Source organism: Lissotriton vulgaris, chromosome 5, assembly GCF_964263255.1.
Source record: "Lissotriton vulgaris chromosome 5, aLisVul1.2, whole genome shotgun sequence".
In the NCBI taxonomy this organism is placed as follows: Eukaryota; Metazoa; Chordata; class Amphibia; order Caudata; family Salamandridae; genus Lissotriton; species Lissotriton vulgaris.
Window position 1 is genome coordinate 1545947489 of NC_141693.1, and position 6000 is coordinate 1545953488.

General features: G+C 39.6%; 5 non-coding genes across 5 annotated transcripts; all 5 read right to left on the minus strand.

Annotated features, from left to right (window-relative positions):
* Positions 1-263: 263 nt before the first annotated feature.
* Positions 264-336, minus strand: TRNAR-UCG (transfer RNA arginine (anticodon UCG)). Its single transcript has one exon. It is a non-coding gene; the product is annotated as a tRNA-Arg (tRNA).
* A 644-nt stretch (positions 337-980) lies between these two features.
* Positions 981-1053, minus strand: TRNAR-CCU (transfer RNA arginine (anticodon CCU)). Its single transcript has one exon. It is a non-coding gene; the product is annotated as a tRNA-Arg (tRNA).
* A 1662-nt stretch (positions 1054-2715) lies between these two features.
* On the minus strand, positions 2716-2788 carry TRNAR-CCU (transfer RNA arginine (anticodon CCU)). The gene has a single exon. It is a non-coding gene; the product is annotated as a tRNA-Arg (tRNA).
* A 1521-nt stretch (positions 2789-4309) lies between these two features.
* Positions 4310-4382, minus strand: TRNAR-CCU (transfer RNA arginine (anticodon CCU)). The gene has a single exon. It is a non-coding gene; the product is annotated as a tRNA-Arg (tRNA).
* A 1521-nt stretch (positions 4383-5903) lies between these two features.
* On the minus strand, positions 5904-5976 carry TRNAR-CCU (transfer RNA arginine (anticodon CCU)). Its single transcript has one exon. It is a non-coding gene; the product is annotated as a tRNA-Arg (tRNA).
* Positions 5977-6000: the final 24 nt, after the last annotated feature.

Consider the following 6000-nt stretch of genomic DNA (forward strand, 5'->3'; position numbering starts at 1 on the left):
TACACACCCTTAAGCTAAAAACCCATTCTGTCAAGTCAAAATTCTGCAACCTTATTACATATTCCATGCGTGTACATAGAAGCACTTCTTAATGCCACTAACATGAACAAGATTTTAGGCTGAAGATGCAATCTAAATGACTGTGCAGTATGTACTCCACTTCATGAATAATTAGGAATGAGAACATGATGGCTATAAGAGTATTGGAAGAGCCTGCTTCCATTCTGAATGGAAATCTGAGTTGTGTGACCATTGGCAAAAACCAACCACGAAGGGACTCGAACCCTCAATCTTCTGATCCGAAGTCAGACGCCTTATCCATTAGGCCACGCGGTCATATGTCCTGTTGGGCTTATTTTTATAATGTAGGTGGTATGCAAGGATGGGAAATATGATATTGATAGTTATTTAGGTTTACATCCCATTGTGTGTTTTCAGCTCCTTTCAATTAAAGCACTCTTTTGGAATCTATATAATGAAAATGTCACCAGTACGATAAGCTTTTGTTTTCTTTTTTGCATTTAAACCTCTTTCTTCATGAGATTAAAGCTCAGTTGTATGCTTTACATAGCTCTGGATATTTCCAGAAGTGGAGAGAAACTGTTTTGACAGTAGTACAAACTGCTCCTTTCTGGATATGCCAATTTACACACGCTCAAAGGTTGTATGTGTTTCATGAATCCTGACTTGCCCTATTCAAGTAGCTGAAAGCCTGTCACCTCCTCTAGAAACAACAGTTACACCAATCCAATTCAAATCATTTTTTCCAAAGGAATATCTTCTGCTGGGTCAAAGTTGCATCTGACAAAGATAGGTGTTTAAAAATCTACTTTGTAGTTTCAGAACACCAACATGAGTCCGGAGAGTACAGAAGTAAAATGGTACCATCTCACAGTTCCTAATACCTCATAAGCTTCTGAGCGGAAGCATGTAATAAATATATAAATTTTTCTAGAAAAGTAATAGTGGATATTGGTTTTCACCTCAGATGGGACTCAAACCCACAATCCCTGGCTTAGGAGGCCAGTGCCTTATCCATTAGGCCACTGAGGCACAGATGAACACTTGCAGTCTAGAGGCATTATTTAACCCCTTCGATGCTGATGACGAGCTCGGCTCATCATCAGCCACGGTGGTCGTGTGCTGATGACGAGCTGAGCTCGTCATGAATATATGGCATCAGTGATTTTCCAGCACAGGGGAAAAATACCCACAGCAGCCAAGGTGTTAAATGTATTCAATCATCAAACAATGGTGTCTGCACACAGGACATTTCTCAGTTCTCTCCATAAGTAAACTTCCCATTTTCATCCTCTTCCATCCCCGACTTTAACACTCTGGTCTGTGCTATAATGGAGGCTCTGCATTTCGAGCAAGTGGAGAGAAATTGGAGGAGAACCACTTTCGACTCAACACTTCTTCTTTCCTGGATGCTTATCTCAATAAACTGGGCTTTGACAGTGGTATCAAGCCGTCCTTGTCTTCAGCAGGACACAGAAACAGGCACCAAGTCTCCTAACCAAGTTCAACCACACTCTGCAACTTAATAGACCAATGCTTTACAAATTAGCCAACTGTGTCATCAGCAAAGGTAGCCAATGTGCCAATCCTTTATAATTCTTCTGTAGTACTTTTCTTTCTCGTAGGCAAAATTAGCACTTTAACTGCACAAATCATACAGATTTTTACACTTGAAGCACTCCATGAACACATACTTACACACCTTGCATTTCATCTACACACCCTTAAGCTAAAAACCCATTCTGTCAAGTCAAAATTCTGCAACCCTATTACATATTCAGTGCGTGTACATAGAAGCACTTCTTAATGCCACTAACATGGACAAGATTTTAGGCTGAAGATGCAATCTAAATGACTGTGCAGTATGTACTCCACTTCATGAATAATTAGGAATGAGAACATGATGGCTATAAGAGTATTGGAAGAGCCTGCTTCCATTCTGAACGGAAAGCTGAGTTGTGTGTCCATTGGCAAAAACAGACCACAAGGGACTCGAACCCTCAATCTTCTGATCCGAAGTCAGACACCTTATCCATTAGGCCACGCGGTCATATGTCCTGCTGTGCTTATTTTTATAATGTAGGTGGTATGCAAGGATGGGAAATATGATATTGATAGTTATTTAGGTTTACACCCCATTGTGTTTTTTCAGCTCCTTTCAATTAAAGCACTCTTTTGGAATCTATATAATGAGAATGTCACCAGTACGATAAGCTTTTGTTTTCTTTTTTGCATTTAAACCTCTTTCTTCATGAGATTAAAGCTCAGTTGTATGCTTTACATAGCTCTGGATATTTCCAGAAGTGGAGAGAAACTGTTTTGACAGTAGTACAAACTGCTCCTTTCTGGATATGCCAATTTACACACGCTCAAAGGTTGTATACGTTTCATGAATCCTGCCTTGCCCTATTCAAGTAGCTGAAAGCCTGTCACCACCTCTAGAAACAACAGTTACACCAATCCAATTCAAATCATTTTTTCCAAAGAAATATCTTCTGCCGGGTCAAAGTTTCATCTGACAAAGATAGGTGTTCAAAAATCTACTTTGTAGTTTCAGAACACCAACATGAGTCCGGAGAGTACAGAAGTAAAATGGTACCATTTCAAAGTTCCTAATACCTCATAAGCTTCTGAGCGGAAGAATGTAATAAATATATAAATTTTTCAAGAAAGGTAATACTGGATATTGGTTTTTACCTCAGATGGGACTCGAACACACAATCCCTGGCTTAGGAGGCCAGTGCCTTATCCATTAGGCCACTGAGGCACAGATGAACACTTGCAGTCTAGAGGCATTATTTAAATGTATTCAATCGTCAAACACTGGTGTCTGCACACAGGACATTTCTCAGTTCTCTCCATAAGTAAACTTCCCATTTTCATCCTCTTCCATCCCCGACTTTAACACTCTGTTCTGTGCTATAATGGAGGCTCTGCATTTCGCGCAAGTGGAGAGAAATTGGAGGAGAACCACTTTCGACTCAACACTTCTTCTTTCCTGGATGCTTTTCTCAATAAACTGGGCTTTGACAGTGGTATCAAGCCGTCCTTGTCTTCAGCAGGACACAGAAACAGGCACCAAGTCTGCTAACCAAGTTCAACCACACTCTGCAACTTAATAGACCAATGCTTTACAAATTAGCCAACTGTGTCATCAGCAAAGGCAGCCATTGTGCAAAACCTTTATAATTCTTCTGTAGTACTTTTCTTTCTCGTAGGCAAAATTAGCACTTTAACTGCACAAATCATACAGATTTTTACACTTGAAGCACTCCATGAACATATACTTACACACCTTGCATTTCATCTACACACCCTTAAGCTAAAAACCCATTCTGTCAAGTCAAAATTCTGCAACCCTATTACATATTCAGTGCGTGTACATAGAAGCACTTCTTAATGCCACTAACATGGACAAGATTTTAGGCTGAAGATGCAATCTAAATGACTGTGCAGTATGTACTCCACTTCATGAATAATTAGGAATGAGAACATGATGGCTATAAGAGTATTGGAAGAGCCTGCTTCCATTCTGAATGGAAATCTGAGTTGTGTGACCATTGGCAAAAACCGACCACGAAGGGACTCGAACCCTCAATCTTCTGATACGAAGTCAGACGCCTTATCCATTAGGCCAAGCTGTCATATATCCTGCTGTGCTTATTTTTATAATGTAGGTGGTATGCAAGGATGGGAAATATGATATTGATAGTTATTTAGGTTTACATCCCATTGTGTGTTTTCAGCTCCTTTCAATTAAAGCACTCTTTTGGAATCTATATAATGAAAATGTCACCAGTACGATAAGCTCTTGTTTTCTTTTTTGCATTTAAACCTCTTTCTTCATGAGAATAAAGCTCAGTTGTATGCTTTACATAGCTCTGGATATTTCTAGAGGTGGAGAGAAACTGTTTTGACAGTAGTAAAAACTGCTCCTTTCTGGATATGCCAATTTACACACGCTCAAAGGTTGTATACGTTTCATGAATCCTGCCTTGCCCTATTCAAGTAGCTGAAAGCCTGTCACCACCTCTAGAAACAACAGTTACACCAATCCAATTCAAATCATTTTTTCCAAAGGAATATCTTCTGCCGGGTCAAAGTTTCATCTGACAAAGATAGGTGTTTAAAAATCTACTTTGTAGTTTCAGAACACCAACATGACTCTGAAGAGTACAGAAGTAAAATGGTACCATTTCAAAGTTCCTAATACCACATAAGCTTCTGAGCGGAAGCATGTAATAAACATATAAATTTTTCTGGAAAAGTAAGAGCGGATATTGGTTTTCACCTCAGATGGGACTCGAACCCACAATCCCTGGCTTAGGAGGCCAGTGTCTTATCCATTAGGCCACTGAGGTACAGATAAACAGTTGCAGTCTAGAGGCATTATTTAAATGTATTCAATCGTCAAATAGTGGTGTCTGCACACAGGACATTTCTCAGTTCTCTCCATAAGTAAACTTCCCATTTTCATCCTCTTCCATCCCCGACTTTAACACTCTTTTCTGTGCTATAATGGAGGTTCTGCATTTCGCGCAAGTGGAGAGAAATTGGAGGAGAACCACTTTCGACTCAACACTTCTTCTTTCCTGGATGCTTTTCTCAATAAACTGGGCTTTGACAGTGGTATCAAGCCATCCTTGTCTTCAGCAGGACACAGAAACAGGCACCAAGTCTCCTAACCAAGTTCAACCACACTCTGCAACTTAATAGACCAATGCTTCACAAATTAGCCAACTGTGTCATCAGCAAAGGCAGCCAATGTGCCAATCCTTTATAATTCTTCTGTAGTACTTCTCTTTCTCGTAGGCAAAATTAGCACTTTAACTGCACAAATCATACAGATTTTTACACTTGAAGCACTCCATGAACACATACTTACACACCTTGCATTTCATCTACACACCCTTAAGCTAAAAACCCATTCTGTCAAGTCAAAATTCTGCAACCCTATTACATATTCCGTGCGTGTACATAGAAGCACGTCTTAATGCCACTAACATGAACAAGATTTTAGGCTGAAGATGCAATCTAAATGACTGTGCAGTATGTACTCCACTTCATGAATAATTAGGAATGAGAACATGATGGCTATAAGAGTATTGGAAGAGCCTGCTTCCATTCTGAATGGAAATCTGAGTTGTGTGACCATTGGCAAAAACCGACCACGAAGGGACTCGAACCCTCAATCTCCGGATTCGAAGTCAGTCGCCTTATCCATTAGGCCACGCGGTCATATGTCCTGCTATGCTTATTTTTATAATGTAGGTGGTATGCAAGGATGGGAAATATGATATTGATAGTTATTTAGGTTTACATCCCATTGTGTGTTTTCAGCTCCTTTCAATTAAAGCACTCTTTTGGAATCTATATAATGAAAATGTCACCAGTACGATAAGCTTTTGTTTTCTTTTTTGCATTTAAACCTCTTTCTTCATGAGAATAAAGCTCAGTTGTATGCTTTACATAGCTCTGGATATTTCTAGAGGTCGAGAGAAACTGTTTTGACAGTAGTAAAAACTGCTCCTTTCTGGATATGCCAATTTACACACGCTCAAAGGTTGTATACGTTTCATGAATCCTGACTTGCCCTATTCAAGTAGCTGAAAGCCTGTCACCACCTCTAGAAACAACAGTTACACCAATCCAATTCAAATAATTTTTTCCAAAGGAATATCTTCTCCCGGGTCAAAGTTGCATCTGACAAAGATAGGTGTTTAAAAATCTACTTTGTAGTTTCAGAACACCAACATAAGTCCGGAGAGTACAGAAGTAAAATGGTACCATTTCAAAGTTCCTGATACCTCATAAGCTTCTGAGGGGAAGCATGTAATAAATAAATAAATTTTTCTAGAAAAGTAATAGTGGATATTGGTTTTCACCTCAGATGGGACTCGAACCCACAATCCCTGGCTTAGGAGGCCAGTGCCTTATCCATTAGGCCACTGAGGCACAGATGAACACTTGCAGTCTAGA